The sequence below is a fragment of the Nothobranchius furzeri genome, chromosome 1 (genome assembly GCF_043380555.1).
Source record: "Nothobranchius furzeri strain GRZ-AD chromosome 1, NfurGRZ-RIMD1, whole genome shotgun sequence".
Taxonomy (NCBI): domain Eukaryota; kingdom Metazoa; phylum Chordata; class Actinopteri; order Cyprinodontiformes; family Nothobranchiidae; genus Nothobranchius; species Nothobranchius furzeri.
This window is the reverse complement of record NC_091741.1, coordinates 31643532-31661610: the sequence shown is the minus strand read 5'-3', so window position 1 is coordinate 31661610 and position 18079 is coordinate 31643532. Positions and strand designations below refer to the sequence as shown.

General features: G+C 43.1%; 1 protein-coding gene across 4 annotated transcripts in view; it reads left to right on the top strand.

Annotated features, from left to right (window-relative positions):
* Positions 1 to 508: 508 nt before the first annotated feature.
* Positions 509 to 18079, top strand: part of nup50 (nucleoporin 50) — a 51517-nt gene continuing 33946 nt past the window's right edge. Inside the window, exons 1-2 of one of the 4 annotated variants that reach the window (XM_054738337.2) lie at positions 509 to 631; positions 856 to 925. The gene's annotated coding sequence lies outside the window, so the exon portion shown is untranslated. Of the gene's footprint in view, positions 632 to 855; positions 926 to 12280; positions 12445 to 18079 lie in introns of those variants that run through there. The other 3 variants (XM_054738338.2, XM_054738336.2, XM_054738335.2) reach the window with 3 other exon arrangements.

Sequence of the window (18079 nt, the reverse complement as noted above, 5' to 3'; positions counted from 1 at the left end):
ACCCGATTTGCAGGCTTGCGCAGAGCTTGATGAGCTGCGGTGATTCAACCACTGAATCAAGTGTGTTGGAGCAGAGGAACAACTAAACTGTGCTGGGTAACTGGCCCTCCAGGACCAGGATAGCAAACTACTGCTTTAGCATGAACCAACTTCTTTATTTCTTTCAGAAAAATTCAAACTTTTACGGAAACGTTGCATTTTTAATAATTTTTCTGTCATTAATGTAATACTTCATATATGTTTAATTAGTCAAAGTTAGAATGCAATAATGTAACTAAATGTGCAGTTGAGAACATTCATTTCCAGAGATATATTAGCTCTTAGCTTAGCCTGCATGTGGTGATAAACAGATTAAACTTATCACAAGAACACGTTCATTTGTAGGTCAAAATGAACTCGACGTGTTTATTTTTGGCGCCATATGTGCTTCACGTTCAATGCCTTTCTTCCAGCTGTATAACAGCAGGGGGCGCTGTCTCAGCAGAAGCGGTCTGAAACTGCAGGTGCGAACTAGAAGTGTGATTCAGCGGTTTCCCAACTGAAACCGGACTCTCTTCGGTCAGAACTAGAAGCAAGTGCTTCTCAGAGCGACGGGCTCTGACAGACTGGACTTTGAGATAAAAGGTAAAAAGTAAGTATAAGTACATCTATTTAAGACAGAGAAATCCCATTTGAAGAGAAGTGGTAGAGAACGTGACTCACGCTAGCTTTAGCTTCAACTAGCTACCGCCACTGTTGTCCAATTAACCGACTAGCCTGAACCAAACCAGGCTTACTGAATTTTTTATTTACTACATGATATTTAGACAATCCTAACTAAGTGACATAATGTTAACTGGTTTGGTGTTTTTCCAGTGCTTCGTGGCTGTTGAACTGTGGTGTGGATCAACCAAGCTGGGAAATGTCGAAAATCTCCATTTTGAAGGTGAGAAAGCATGTTACAAGCATTCAGCACCATTCAGCATTAACCAGTGGGTGCTGGTGATTTGTTTGGTTTTTAGGAGGGACGCATTTATGCCGTATGTAGATTTTTTTCACTCATCTTTATTGATAAAATTGTAACATCAACAAAATTGTTTAAAACAGTGAGTGACATTTAAAGGAGACATAACATGAAAAACCTACTTTTTTATCCATTAACACGATGTGTTTCACATTTTAAGTGTCTTAAGTGAGCAAAAAGGCTTATTAAAAAGGCTATTATTCACTGGAGTTGCTATTTAGATATTTAATAATTAAGTTTGGGCATATTTGTCCACCCGTTCAGTTTTTCAAATTATCTATTACATCAGTAATTTATTTCGTCAGGATAACTACCAAATATGGTAATGGCCTTCGGCTAAACACAGAGCCAATCCGCCATTTTTTCTTCTCGCTAAGATTTTTTGTAGTCCTATTGGAAAAATGCAGAATGTCTGGTTATTTTAGCCACACACAGCTCAAAACTTCCTCGTTTTAAGGAAGGGTGGTGTGGCAGTATTTAAACCCAGGAGCTGATGACACAACTGCTAAAAGAAAAAAAAAAACAAGAAAAAAGTAGTGTGTTTCTGTGTGTGTGTGTGTGTGTGTGTGTGTGTGTGTGTGTGTGTGTGTGTGTGTGTGTGTGTGCGCGCGCGCGCACGTTCGTTCGTTCGTGTCTCCCAGGCTAGTAAGTACTGAGGGCTTCATCTATCTAGAAGGAGTCATTTCCATCTGAATGTGGCAGCGACGGGACACAGCAGCAGAGCAGTAAGCTTCATATCACTCTAAAATGTCGACAAACTTTTACTTTAGATTTACGGCTGTCGCTACCCGATCCGTACCGGAAACCCGATCGGTACCACGCATGCGCGAATTTTACGTCACTTCCTCTCTTTGCCAACTTTGCGACAGTTACCGACTGCGGGAAGTTTAAACAATGGATACCTCCATTTACAACGAAATTCATGATTTTCTCCTCAACGGAGAGCTTCCGGCGATTGAACAAAAGCGCCGTAAAATAAGAAGAATGGCGCCTAATTACAGACTTAAAGGTAAGTACGAAAATTAAAGATGATCTTTTATCACGGTCTACAGCTGCCCTTGCTGCTTGAGGGTAGAGACTCCGTTATTGTTCTAAAGTTGCATGATGCCTGCGTTGACTCAGGATAGTGTAACGAGTAATATCAGTGTACAGTGTAGCATCGTCTGTAATATCGAAACTCTATATATAGGTCTACATCTTGGTGTGTGGTCTTATTTTAGATAAAAAAAATCGTAAATACAATATCATATATATATATATATATATATTAAAGATAATTGCAATTGGAGGTAAATGTACCATATTGGTGCAGATCTCAAACTTTAATATCTGTCAGACATTTCAATTTACTTTAGTCAGCAACTCCCATCTTTTTTTTTTCATTTTTATCTTGTTCCAGACAACAGACTCTTCTACACTGGCCCCAGTATGCAGAGCATGCGCCTGCTAGTCATGTCAGAGGAGGAGAAGAAGCCTGTTTTGATGGAGTGCCACAATAACCCTGGTACCGGGAACCACAATGGTGTCAGAGGTACCCGAAACAGGGTTGTTGCTGGCTATTACTGGCCAACATTGAACCAGGACATTGCTGAATGGGTAATGGCCTTATTTGAGTGAATAAGCTAAATCAGGTCGTCATAATTTTTTCTAAAACATCTGTAGGCTATATAATCACTTACATTTCAACATTAGTTTCTGTCTTTTTATTTTATTATCAAATTACATCAGCTGGTTTAGGGTTTCCTAGACATATTGTTTGGAATACGCCTTTCAGGTCAGATGTTGTCATCGCTGCCAGATGAATGACCCAATCAAGACCGTGGCACCAACATTACATCCCATCAAGGTACATCTTAAAGCTATTTACATTTAATTTTCAAGTTAATAAGCTTGTCTGCTGAAGGTTAGCTTTAAATTTTCACTTGATAAGTTCTGTGACCTGCAGGTAAGAGAACCTTGGGAGGTGCTGGGCATGGATTTAATTGGACCACTCCCAGAAACACGTCTAGGGAACCGATATGTCCTGACCATGACCGATCTGTATACCAAGTGGGTGATTGCAGAACCTCTTAAGTCTAAGACTGCTGCTGAGGTCTCTGCAGTCATGACGTCTAAGTTATACATGTTTGGCATGGTGAGGAAGATCATCACTGACCAAGGAAAGGAGTTTGTGAACCAGGTAAAATTTGTGAAAGTGTTAGTCGTACCTTGACATATGAGATGATGTATTTAGACCAAGTCTGCTCATGCCACTGCAGCTCAACGACAGCATTTTCAGCTTGCTGAATATTAAACATGCTGTCTCCAGTACTTACCACCCCCAGACCAACGGGCTGGTTAGCATTTGGATATCTAACCTTGAGTAACTCATGTGAAATCAGTCATGCTTCTTTATCTATTCTGCAATACAACTCAAAGGATGAGAGGACCAACCAGAACATTAAGCGCGCTCTCAGAAAGTACGTGAACCAGAACCACGATGACTGGGACGTTCACCTTGCTGCTGTGGTGTACGGCATCAACACTGCAAAGCAGGTATTCCTATTTTGACATTTTGTATGACTTTTATGCTGCTTCACAGTGTAGCATCGTCTTAAGAATGTGTTTAAACTTAAGCTTATAAAAAAAGAAGTTATTGACAAGTGCAAGAGAAAATGAATTAATGGAGAGATTTTGTGTGATCAGCACTCCACCCGCCACAGTCCCTATTTCCTGCTCTTCCACCGACATCCACGTCTTCCTGCTGTGATGAACACCTGTCCCATGGACGATGACTTTGAGGTTGCAGACCCAGAAGAGGACATCGACACAAGAGTTGAGGAGATGACGGTTCTGAATGAAATGGTCTGTACATTTGAAGAGGGCTGACTGACAGGGAAAGGAGATTTGTCGAGGGAAAAAAGGGGAAATGTGGTTAATACAGTTCTCATTTTTTATTGTGTATTCAACATTTTTTCTGCTTTAGTAGCTAACTTTTCTGTATTTCTATATTTCCAGAATGAGCGTTGCCATGGCGGCCTGGTGAATAATAAATATTTATATTTCTCTCTCTGCTTTTCATGTAATGTTTTTGTAGGTTCTTCGCAATATTGAGAGGGCACAGGACACCCAGAGGAAGACCTTTGGAACACGGAAAAGGAAGCTAGTAAGGCAGTGTGTTGTTCAAGCAGGCGATGACGTGCTTTTGTCTGGAGATCCAAAAAGGAGACGCACAGGAGATGCATTCTCCAGCCATCACCAAGGACCGTACACTGTGGCCAGCATCACACCAAAGGGGGTGGCCACTATTGTGAAGGGAGCAACTTGCCAGAAGGTAAACGTGTCCAGGCTGAGGAACTACCACAGATCAAAAAGTAAGCATACAGTATGAGAAGTAATAAGAAGTCACAGTTCAATATTGATTTAATGTTAAAAATGGATTTAAGTTTGTATGTCATGCCACATATTTGTATATTATCAGATCCACCAACTGATGGGAAGTTTCTTCTCGACCACTTATATGGGACTCCTGAATGGCAGATTGATCATCAGTATGCCAGTCCAGGAGCAAAGTGGCAAAAAGACTTGGACCCTCTTCAGTCCAGTCTGGTACGGCACATTTCTATGCAGTCACGTTAGACCTCAATAAGTCAAAGTCGATGATAGTTTTAGAATTGCTGAAGCATGAGAAACAACGCCAGCCTTATTTTGTAGTTGCCCTTTTAATCTTTATTATTTTCTATATTGTATTGAAGCAAAATCACATGAAATGCTCTTCATTTAGGTGGAATATGTCTTGGACCAAAACCGACCTCCAGGAGAACTCCTAGTGAAGGAAGACAAAATCTATCTAACTCGGGAAGACTTCTGGAGCCTGGGTTTGGAACAGTCCATGGAATCCTAAAGGGAATAATAGATATACTGTACACTTCCCTGGATCTCTAGTGACATAAGGAGATTAATGAAAGAAAGGGACAATGCCTTAAAACTCTATCTTAAGACCAACCTATTGACTGATAGGCACATATTTGTGTCCTAGAGAAACAAAGTAATTAGGGAAATCAGGGTTGCTAAATCTAACTTTTGTTGACTTCATACGAGATGCTATGGGTAATCAGTTGGAGATCAAAGACAAAAATGCTCTATATAAGGAACCAGCTAAAATAGCAGCTATTCTCAATAATAATTTAAGGTTGCTGATAAATGACTTCCGTTTGCGCCGTAAGATGGCTGCACCGACGAGAGCTTCCAGTCATCTCAGCAAAAATGTTTTTATCTACTTTGTTCTGCTTTCTATTACTGTGCGCACAGTGCGATCATACACTCGGTATGACAGACAATCGCTTCTGGAGCCACGATCGTCAGCCAGCTCGGACTTTACAGCAGGTTTCGACTCCGTGGATGCTGTGCTGCCTGGATCCTTTGTTTGCTCGTGCGGCGTCGAGGGAAAACAAAGAGGGGAAAACGCGCCGGAGTTTTGTGCCGAACGCGACGAAGAAACGGCAAGCCACCTCTCCCCAGCATCCTGCTCGCGAATCTTCAGTCTCTGGACAACAAACTTGACGACATGCGCGCTCGGATTAAACCCCAACAGGACATCAGGAACTGTTGCGTTCTGGCCTTCATAGAGACATGGCTGGAACCCAGCATCCCCGACTGAGCCATCACGCCGGAGGGATTCACTGTTTACCGGGGAGACCGAACGAAGGCCTCAGGCAAGAAGAGGGGAGGAGGGGTGTGCTTTATGATTAACTCCTTGTGGGCTAGAGATGTGAGTATTATTAAATCTTACTGCTCTCAGAGCCTCGAGCTGCTGTCCATTAAAGTCAGGCCTTTTTACCTCCCGAGGGCGTTCAACTCAGTTCTCCTCTCAGCTGTGTACATTGCACCACACGCAAATAGTTACGGCTATGGACGAACTGTATGACATCATTACTGGACTTGAGAATATTAATCCAGAAGCTGCCTTTATTGTGCTGGGAGACTTCAATAGAGCCAACATGAAGAAGGTTCTCCCTAAGTACTATCAGCACATCTCTTTCCCCACAAGAGGTGATCAAACATTGGACCATTGTTACACTCCTTTCAGAGTGTTACAAACCCCTCCCCCGCCCAGCTTTTGGTAAGGCAGACCATTGTTCCATTCTGCTGCTGCCTGCATACAGACAAAGACTAAAACAGGAAAAACCAGCTTCCAGGGTTGTTCACAAATGGGACAGCGAGGTTGAGGGGGTCCTGCAGGACTGCTTTGAGACAAATGACTGGCAGATATTTGTGGATGCAGCTGATGGTAACATCAATGAACTCACGGACTCTATCATTGGATATATTGGGAAGGGCATGGATGAAATCATCACAAAAACCACTGTCCGCATATATCCAAATCAGAAACCCTGGGTGAACAAAGACGTTCGCGCCAAGTTAAAAGTGCCGATCTCAGCCTTTAATTCTGGGGATGGTGATGCATATAAAGCAGCCAGGTATGACCTCCGGAAGTCCATAAAAAAGGCCAAGAAGGACTACAGGGACAAAACAGAGTCCAGTTACCACAGGTTCGACACCAGGCAACTGTGGAATGGACTGCGCTGCATCACTGATTATAAGGTCAGCACAGTTGGTGTTCAGCCCACTGCATCTCTCGCAGACAAGCTCAACAACTTTTATGCTCGTTTCGATGCAGATAACAGAGAGCAGATCCTCTACCCTCAGGAGGACAGTGGGGCTGTAACCTTAACTCTGAAAACAGAAGCTGTGAGATGGACCTTTAAAAAGGTCAATCCTCACAAAGCTCCAGGACCGGACGGCATCCCAGGCTCGCTACTCAGAGTGTGTGCATACGAGCTGGCAGAGGTGTTTACCAACATCTTCAACCTCTCCCTGAGGCAGTCGGTGGTCCCCACGGCCCTCAAAGCATCCACCATCATTCCCGTTCCCAAAAAATCAGTGGTCTCCTGTCTGAATGACTACCGTCCTGTGGCGCTGACATCTGTCATCATGAAGTGCCTGGAGCGGCTGGTCAAATGTCACATCTGCTCCTCTCTCCCTGACACACTGGACCCTCTTCAGTTTGCCTATAGGACAAACAGAGCCACAGAGGATGCCATCGTCCTAGCAACACATACCACCCTCACTCACCTGGAGAAAGGGAATACATATGCAAGAATGCTCTTCATCGACTACAGCTCGGCATTTAACACCATTATACCCTCAAAACTTGCCACGAAGCTTGTCGACCTTGGGCTGGGAACACTGATCTGCAGATGGATTCTAAACTTCCTTACAAACAGGCCCCAGGTGGTGAGAGTGGGTAAACACACTTCCTCATCACTCATCCTAAACACAGGTACGCCCCAGGGTTGTGTGCTTAGCCCCCTCCTATATTCCCTGTTCACACATGACTGTGTTGCTAAACATGAGTCCAAAATCGTCATCAAGTTTGCGGATGATACGACCATCATAGGCCTCGTCACAGGGAATGATGAGACGGCCTATAGAGAGGAGGTGACGGCATTGCACGAGTGGTGCCTGGATAATAAACTGTCTCTCAACATCAGCAAAACCAAAGAAATGATAGTGGACTACCAGAAACAACCAGTCAGGGAACACCAACCCATCCACATCAACGGTGTCATGGTCAAAAGGGTCAGCAGCTTCAAGTTCCTTGGAGTCAACATCACTGAGGACTTCTCCTGGACCCTCCACACAGACACTGTTATCAGGAAAACTCGACAGCGGCTTTACTTCCTCAGGAGGCTAAGGAAGTTTGGCATGAACACTAGTATCATCTCAAAGTTCTACAGGTGTGCTATTGAGAGCTTGCTGTCGAGCTGCATCACAGTTTGGTATGGAAGCTGCTCTGCCAGCAGCCGTAAATCACTACAGAGGGTGGTGAAAGCAGCAGAGCACATCACGGGCACAAGGCTTCCTGCCATTCAGGACATTTATCTCCAGCGATGCCTCCGGAAAGCACACAGCATCATCAAGGACCACAGCCACCCAGCACATCAGCTGTTCTCCTCGTTACCATCTGGCAGGCGTTACAGGAGTCTGCCTGCTCGGACTATGAGACTTAAAAGCAGTTTCTACCACCAAGCCATACGACACCTCAACCATTCCATTTTTATCCAAAGTCCTGGAGAAAATAGTGGCCATCCAAGTATGTGAGCATTTAAACACTAATGCTCTGTTTGAGGAATTTCAGTCTGGTTTTAGAGAGTATCACAGCACTGAAACTGCATTAGTGAGAGTTACAAATGATATTCTCATGGCCTCAGATAAGAATCTTGTGTCTGTTCTAGTCTTGTTAGATCTCAGTGCTGCCTTTGACACAGTTGATCACAATGTTCTTTTAGAAAGACTTGAACATGTTGTAGGGATCAAAGGAACAGCGTTAGGCTGGTTTAAATCCTACCTGTCTGACAGATTTCATTTTGTAAACGTACATGACAAATCGTCTTCATACTCCAGGGTTACTTGCGGAGTACCACAGAGTTCAGTGCTTGGACCAATTCTTTTTACTATATATATGCTCCCAATTGGTAAAATCATTAGACAGCATGGGATAAACTTCCACTGTTATGCTGACGATACTCAGTTATATTCATCCATTAACCCTGATGAACCTAATCGGTTGGGTAGATTACAGGCTTGTCTTGAGGACATAAAAAATTGGATGACTCTAAACTTTTTGCTTTTAAATCAAGACAAGACGGAAGTTCTCATCTTTGGACCAGAAATCCAGAAAAGGAAATTGCTTAGCCAATCGCCTGACCTTAATGGCATTACATTAATCTCCGAGAACAAAGTAAGGAACCTTGGTGTTATCTTTGACCAGGACATGTCATTCAAATCCCACATTAAACAGGTTTGTAAGATTTCCTTTTTCCACCTTCGGAATATTGCTAAGATGAGAAGCATACTTTCCAGGAGTGATGCTGAAAAACTAGTTCATGCATTTATTACATCAAGACTGGATTACTGTAATTCATTACTCTCAGGAAGTCCACAGAATGTAGATAAAAGTCTTCAGCTTGTCCAAAATACTGCAGCTAGAGTTCTGATGAGAATTAAAAAGAGAGATCATATCTCTCCTGTCTTAGCTTCCCTACATTGGCTACCTGTTAAATTCAGAATAGATTTTAAGATCCTTCTTCTCACATATAAAGCTCTTAATAATCAAGCTCCATCATACATCAGTGATCTGATTGTTCCATACGTTCCTAACCGAGCACTTCGCTCTCAGACTGCAGGTCTACTGGTGGTTCCCAGAATATCTAAAATTAGGATGGGAGGCAGATCTTTTAGTTATCAGGCTTCTCTCCTGTGGAACCAGCTCCCAGCCTTAGTCCGTGAGGCAGACACTTTGTCTACTTTTAAGAATAGGCTTAAAACATTTTTATTTGATAGGGCCTATAGTTAAAATCTGATGTTAGCCTAGATTTGGACAAGTGGGGGAGTAGAGGGAGGTGGAGTGTACAGTCGGTAAAGACGGCTCTCCCTTGCCCTGCCTCCAACATGCCTCCATCTAAATAGGATAGATTATCCAGAGTTTTCTCTGTAGTTATGCTGCTATAGGCTTAGACTGCTGGAGGACACACTGACCACTTTCCACACTCTATTGCTTTCTTCTACAGTCTGCTCTTTAACTATATTATTTCCTGCTATTTCAGCTGTTAACTTTATTTTCTCTCTAAGTGTTTTCTCCCCAGAAGAAGCTACAACGATGTTCTGCTGCGCTGTGGTGGCCTCATGGAGGGGGCCATCGTCTAGCACACTGCTGCTAACCACTTAAACATTCTCCTTTTCCTGATAATAACTTTTTGCTTTCCTTTACGTTGGATGTGTTACTACTAGTTTACCCATTTAATTATAGATCCACTAGGATAAATACAATAAAGTTTATCTCACCAAATAGAATATTTACTAAGACATCACAATAGAACTATAGACACATTATTGTGTGTGTGTGTGTGTGTGTGTGTGTGTGTGTGTGTGCTCTGTCTTCTCCATCCCCAGTGAGTCGTGGAGGATGGCTGCTTATACTGAGCCAGGATTCTCTGGAGATTTCTTCCTGTTAAAAGGGAGTTTTCCTCTCCACTGTCGCTGCATGCTTGCTTAGTATGAGGATTGCTGTATAGTCACTGACACTCGTCAGTGACTTGATGCAATTTGCTGGGTTCCTTATATAGGAAACATTATTTCTGATTGGCTTAATGAACTGTGAATTGGAATGTTTATTATGTGAAGTGCCTTGAGACGACTCTTGTCGTGATTTGGCGCTATATAAATAAACTTGAATTGAATTGAATTAAGTATGCTTATATTAGATCAGTGTGTTGCATTACTACATCAAATTTATTGCTGTAAAATATTATAGTAATTATGTGGTCTTAATGTGTTCTACAGTGTGTTAGGACTGTCGTATTCCTGTAATGTAGAACAGACATGGGTGTTTGTCTTCCTACAAATGCTTGGAAAAATATAAATAGGCTACTTTGGGAAGAATCAGGTCATGATATATAATATAATATATAATATTATTCAATAATTACCACAAATCGCCAGGGCAAATGTGATCATATTAAATTTTTGTGATTTGTCCCACCATACGCCGTTCAAACTGACTTACGCTGAGATGTTTGGAACTGAGAGCTCCATGAACCATGTGACTGCGAGTCGGTGAGTTCAAAGAGTGTCGTAACTCTCTCTTTCTACAGCTCTGACAGAACCCTGCCCTCCTCTCCCAATGATTGGACAGGAATTCGAGAAACGTGATTGGTAGCTAAGACTCGTGCTCTCATTGGTTCCACCCAAGTTCCTCCCACCAAAGCTAGAATTGAGACAAAGTTATCTGTAACACTGTAGATTTGAGGTTTGTACCTGTAGAATGTGTCATGGTCTGTGTCGGCGTCTCATCTCATGTGTCCCCTTTTGTCTTCCATTAGTTCTCTAGGTGCTCCTTTTGTTGTCCTCTAGCGCCCTCATGTGTCATGTCTGTGTCTCTATGGTGTGTTCTGTTTGTAGAACTTTTTATCATCCCCCTCAGGTCCAGTGTGCATTTAGTTATCCTCTGTGCCCCAAGCTGCAGCTCCAGCCTCTTTGTCCCCAGTTGTGTGTGGGTGTGTCCATTACCCATGACATTGTGTGTGTGTGTGTGTGTGTGTGTGTGTGGGGGGGGGGGGGTTGTGTCCATCCCCCAGGTCATTGTGTGTGTGTGTGTGTGTGTGTGTGTGTGTGTGTGTGTGTGTGCTGGTCCATTCCCCATTCCTGTTATATTAGTGCATTTGTGTGAGTGATGGTGTGTGTGTGTGTTAATTCTTCCCGCAGCCTTTAGGTTTAGTTTTGTGTTAGAGTTTTTTAGGTTAATCTGCCCTCCACTGGTTCTCTTCCCCATTCAGATAATTGTTGTCACCTGCCTTCCCTCCAGCCTCACTCCACACACCTGCTCCTTGTTTCCCTAATTACTCTTCCCAGTGTATTTAGCCCTGTCTTGTCTCTGTGCTCTTGTCGGTCCATTGTTTGCTGTCGGTGTGAGTACTCTGTCAGTCTCTAGTTTTACTTGTGCTTCTTGTGTCTCAGTTTTGGATCACTACTTTTGGATTACGAACGTTTTTAGATTTTGGCTCCCCACCCCTTTGGATTTACATGGTTTTGGTTCACCTTGAAATAAAGGATTTATTTGTTCATCATCTCCTGCCTTGTGTTGTCCTGGGTTTCTGCAATTTGGTTTCCAACATCCCTCCTATAACGCGACAGAATGAAATGTGTGTTTTGAGAGATTTGATTTGAAACTTGTACATTGATTTTTTTTTTTTTACTTTGGAAGTCTGCTAGGTAAAAACCGAAAGTTTCATGTTTCTAAATGAATGTTTGATGTTACAAAATGAGTAGTAAATGTACAAAATAAAATTTAGATTTTACAAAGTAAAAAACACATGTACAAAATGAAAATTTCCTGTTACAAAACAAGAAATAAAAGTACAAATTGAGAATTACAAGTTACAATATCAAAGTTACATGTCATGAAACATGTTACAAGTTCCAAAAGTTGGTACAAGTTACATTGAATATTGTCCCAGTCCTAGCTCCATACAGACGGAGGGCGAGCAGCTTCGCTGTGAGGGCCGAACGACGTTGCTTGCAGCTTTCATATAAATCACCTGTTTATCTTTGTTTACTTGTAACCCCCTGGCTATGTAATAATTGTTAATACAGTTAAAAATAAATAAAACCACCCAAAAAATATTCAAGTGGACTACAATTCCCACAGAAAACTTGCTTTCCGTTCTGCGCAGGCGCTTAAAGGCGGGTTTTAACAGGAAGGAGTGATGTGTAAAATGGCTGCTTGAAGCGGACGGTTGGATACAGTTAGCAGCGAGTTTAAAGCATCAGAAAACGTTTCCAGGAGGATCAGGTGTCAGAGACACGAACAGACTCGGGCCCGGACCTATCTCCTGGTAAAGGTTTGTCAACGTTTATTGAGAGATATCAGCCGACATGTAGTCATGTTTTTAGTTGTTAGCATGCGGCCCGGTGATTTACCGGTGAACCGGTCTTTAGCTCACCGGGCATCCCCGACCCTACACGAAATGGTCGCCTCCATTAGACCGTTAAACGTCTAAGTGAACGAGTTACCTAACCCAGTTGAACTGCACGTGTCTGGATGTGCTCATGTAGTCGGTGGAAGGAGTCTCGGTGTCCGGTACAGCTGCGGCTGTAGACCAAGACACGAGTTTTATATAGCGCCTCAAGACAAAACTCACGAGGCGCTTCACAAGAAAACAAACCACAACAAAAATCTATATGGGGTGAAAACAATTTAGATAAAAAATGTAATGGAAGATAAAATTAATCGATCTTTGTCAGATGAGGAATCGGGTGCTGTAGCGCATAGCATGATGGGATAGGTGTATAAACCATTGTGCCTGAAGCGCTCTGGAGCTCATCACCTGTGCTGCGGTGATTTCACCTCACTGACGCAGCATCGAAACGCGCTCTCCGCTTTACGGTCAGGAGATCCCTTTGATCTGCTCAAAGTAACTGCTGAGGTGAAAAAGTAAGAATCCAGGCAGCAGATTTTCTGGAGAGTTTAGAGGAGATGCAGGAAGATGAGAGACAGACAGGACAGGAAATAGTTAAAGAAAAACAAGAAAACAAAGTAAAATGTAGGTAGATTTATCTCCACTACACGTTTTTACCTGTATAAAACACTAAGTTATACACATGTAATAAACATTTGATACAATTCAGATCACTTTCAAAACTGGCACACACCCAGGGCCGTTTCAAGGCATTTTGAAGGATAAGGCAAAACAGAACACCCCCATCTCTATAACTGGGCCCCCAGAAGGCTCTGTGTAGTTCATACCCTGTCCAGCAGTATTAGTTATACAGTGTTTGTAAAAGCCCCTCGGACATTACTGACATGTTCTAATATTATCAAATGAAATACTAAATGATCAGACATGCTGTCTCATCTGCTGCTTTTCTAAACCTGCAAAAAGTAACAAACCATTTGAAAGCCACTATTTGTGGATTCTCTGAAAGTTTCCATGGAGTGTGTGACACTTTTATCATTCAGAAATATGAAGTTGGAAAAAAGTGTAAGAGCAGCCAGGCTAATGATCAGATAAATTGCGATTAATCACAATTATTTACAGAAAATTGTGCGATTAATTAGTTAATTTTTTAATCGACTGACAGCCCTAGTGTATATATGTATTTCATATATTCTGTCTACAGGAATAATTGCTGGACAAAATGTATTGATTTTGAAATTACCAAAATATTTTGAATTAAGTGTACAATTCACAATATTGACCATACACTAATCTTTAAAAAATATACTGTAAACACAAAAGTAGAAAAGTTTTGCTTTAGAAAAAAGTTCAGACAAATGAAACAACCAGCAACAACTTTTACTGGCCTTACAAATACCTTGTAAATAAAAACATTTTTATGGCAACATAATGCTACAGCCTCTTAAAAATTCTGATGAGTGCAGCGCTTTTCTGAGTTTCTCCACGTGAATGACCAGTTTTTGTTTTGCCTCCTTGCTCTTGTTTTTTTCCATGGCATAAGACATCAGCGGCCTCTCACTAATGAGACAAAGATAAATAGCAATTAGTAAAAATAACATTCACACCTAGAGGCTGTCATAAGCAATGTAAAAACAATGCATATAGGCATTGGCCCTGTTCTTGTGTTTGTAGAGTACCTCCAGTCATACTGCAGCCCACAGCTGTATATTTCTGTGGATTTCTTATTACTGCATTAATGTAAAAATTGTATATCATTATTGTAAAAAAAAATTAGTGAAAAAAGTAACAAATCACAAGCGCAGTTGGAGACGGAAAATCATATGTTCCTATCTGGATTCGAACTCAGATCCTCGGCGTATCAGGCAGATGCCTTACCAGCTGAGCTATTTATGCTCTATGTTGAACTACATGTGACAAGTCATCAAGATAACATCACCCCAGATAACTGTAGACATAGATGTATCTGAATGGATTCTTAGGAAATGTTCAGTTACATATTTTTTATCATTGAAGCCGTTCGACGTTGTCATCTGACCAATATTTGCTGGGATGCTTTCTGTTGAACTACACATATAATTGTCAAAATAACAATTTTACATGTAACTGTAGACATGTACAAATATATCTGAATTAATTTTAGGGAAAAGTTCTGTTACAATTTATTTTTACCAATTTAAGCCATCCTTCCAAGTCCATTTTTGATCGTGGACACCACATTACCGTCGCACCAATATTTACTGGATGCTATACACGCAACTACTTGTCAAAATAACTACAATAAATGAAAATGTTGACATGTAAAAATATATCTGAATGAATTTTAAAGGGGCATTATGGAACTTTGACAGCCAAAACATGTATAGAAATAATAAATGTCTTCTTCATACATTCTCCTGCAATGCCCTGGTCCTGTAGAATGAGCCCTGGCATTTTTACTGTGATTGCCTGTTTTTCTGTAAAATCACAGAAAAAGAGAGATGAGCTGAGCTGCTCGGGTCGAGCAGGCTGCTTCATGCGCGTTCACGCTCAGGCATCGCCCGTAGCATTTGCTATCAGTAGCTTTAGCAGCAGAGAGTGAGGTAGTGCCACCTCAGCGACTTTGTCGCTGTTCCTAACGCCTAGTGATGAACCTAGCTACATTTCTGAGGACCCTTAGCTACTTTCTTCTAGATATTTCCTGCAAATTAGCAACAAAATAGCCATTTTCGCTCCGAACCCTTCTTTGAACGTTGTTTTAGCTGTAATCAAGGATATAAATTAGGGCTGCACAATATATCGAAAAATTATCGTCATCGCGATAACAGGACATGCGATAGGCCCATCGCAAAGCACGTCAAAAACGGCGATAAATGTTTGGTCTGACATTTCCATCCGTGTCATACATCAACTTTTTGTAAACCAGCTCTGTTTTTTACGCGGAAGTATTATTTGACCAATCAAATGTAGCCCTTCTGATATGCAGCCAATCAGATGGGTCCGTTCACGTAATACGCCCGCCCCCTACGTAGACTCTTACCCCAAAATTCCACTATCTCTGCTCTGCCCCGCCCCCGTTTTCCGCTGCCGCTCGATTCCCTTGTTTGTCATGCTGGCTCAGATTAACGAACGCACTTTGTGCTGATGTTTCTGGAATCAGCGCTGCTTTCAAACGTGAACGTGACTCCGCTCGGTGTCGTTAAGCAGCTCATAATAACCGGGCTGACTCCGACACGTGCCGGTGAACCAACCCACCCACCTCCATGCCGCTAGTGTTCCAGCGGGTGGTGATAGCCCCAGGCTCCGGTTAGCTTCCAGCTAAAAGGCTACAGCACTCTCCTCCCAGTCCCACCCTGCTAAAGAGGGCCTGGAAAAGTTCCCCCACACATCAAAGTGATTTTTCATTTATGAGCTTTTATAACCTTGTTAATCAGGATAGTTGATTTGCTGCTGCACATAAACTGTCAGTCAGAAGCTCTGCTAGCCGGTTATCTTAAGAGGAGCTAGTTCAATTAGTTAGCTTGTTATCAGAATCTTAGTTGCAGTTTCATCATCTGAGCTGCTTTTTAAGATCTAGGTAAACTTGTTCAATTTGGGGTTAAAAACAAACGTTTTCACATATTTTCCATGCAGTTTTTTTTGCCAGTTCCTCTTCTGAAAGGTAGACAATTGTTTTTCTCTTTCCCTCAGAAAATCTTAATATTCTCCTAGTTTGGCCCAGCACAGTTCACTTCCCAGTTACAGCAACAGCCTTATATCATAACCACATAAGCGGAGAACATGTTCAGTAGCAATGAGAGAATTTGCTGTTGCATTTAAGTGATGTTAACTATTATTTAACATTTAAACTTATTTTCAGATTTTTTTATTTATTCTGAAAACCCTGGTAAGGGATGTTTTTCTGTATTTGGAGCATCAGAAAAAGTTTTATGGTGGAGGTGATGTTTTAAAGTCACTGAGAAACTGCATGCATGCAGTTTGTTGTTTTGCTGCTAATACAGTAGCAGGTGCATCTGCTAATACAGTAGCAGGTGCACCTGCTAATACAGTAGCAGGTGCACCTGCTAATACAGTAGCAGGTGCAGCTGCTAATACAGTAGCGGGTGTAGCTGCTAATACAGTAGCAGGTGCAGCTGCTAATACAGTAGCAGGTGCAGCTGCTAATACAGTAGCAGGTACAGCCGCTAATACAGTAGCAGGTGCAGCTGCTAATACAGTAGCGGGTGCAGCTGCTAATACAGTAGCGGGTGCAGCCGCTAATACAGTAGCAGGTACAGCCGCTAATACAGTAGCGGGTGCAGCTGCTAATACAGTAGCGGGTGTAGCTGCTAATACAGTAGCAGGTGCAGCTGCTAATACAGTAGCAGGTACAGCCGCTAATACAGTAGCAGGTGCAGCTGCTAATACAGTAGCGGGTGCAGCTGCTAATACAGTAGCGGGTGCAGCTGCTAATACAGTAGCGGGTACAGCCGCTAATACAGTAGCGGGTGCAGCTGCTAATACAGTAGCGGGTGCAGCTGCTGATACAGTAGCAGGTGCAGCTGCTGATACAGTAGCAGGTACAGCTGCTGATACAGTAGCAGGTGCAGCTGCTGATACAGTAGCAGGTCCAGCTGCTAATACAGTAGCAGGTGCAGCTGCTAATACAGTAGCAGGTGCGGCTGCTAATACAGTAGCAGGTGCGGCTGCTAATACAGTAGCAGGTGCGGCTGCTAATACAGTAGCAGGTGCGGCTGCTAATGCAGTAGCAGGTGCGGCTGCTAATGCAGTAGCAGGTGCGGCTGCTAATGCAGTAGCAGGTGCGGCTGCTAATACAGTAGCGGGTGCAGCCGCTAATACAGTAGCGGGTGCAGCCGCTAATACAGTAGCGGGTGCAGCCGCTAATACAGTAGCGGGTGCAGCCGCTAATACAGTAGCGGGTACAGCCGCTGATACAGTAGCAGGTGCAGCTGCTGATACAGTAGCAGGTGCAACTGCTGATACAGTAGCAGGTGCAGCTGCTAATACAGTAACAGGTCCAGCTGCTAATACAGTAGCGGGTGCAGCTGCTAATACAGTAGCAGGTGCAGCTGCTAATACAGTAGCAGGTCCAGCTGTTAATACAGTAGCAGGTGCAGCTGTTAATACAGTAGCAGGTGCAGCTGCTGATACAGTAGCGGGTGCATGTGCTAATACAGTAGCGGGTACAGCTGCTAATACAGTAGCGGGTCTTCGTCTTCGTCTTCCTCCGCTTATCCGGGTCCGGGTCGCGGGGGCAGCATCCCAATTAGGGAGCTCCAGGCCGTCCTCTCCCCGGCCTTGTCCACCAGCTCCTCCGGCAGGACCCCAAGGCGTTCCCGGACCAGATTAGAGATGTAACCTCTCCAACGTGTCCTGGGTCGACCCGGGGGCCTTCTGCCGGCAGGACATGCCCGAAACACCTCCCCGGGGAGGCGTCCAGGAGGCATCCTGACCAGATGCCCAAACCACCTCAACTGGCTCCTTTCGATCCGGAGGAGCAGCGGTTCTACTCCGAGTCCCTCCCGAATGTCCGAGCTCCTCACCCTATCTCTAAGGCTGAGCCCGGCCACCCTACGGAGGA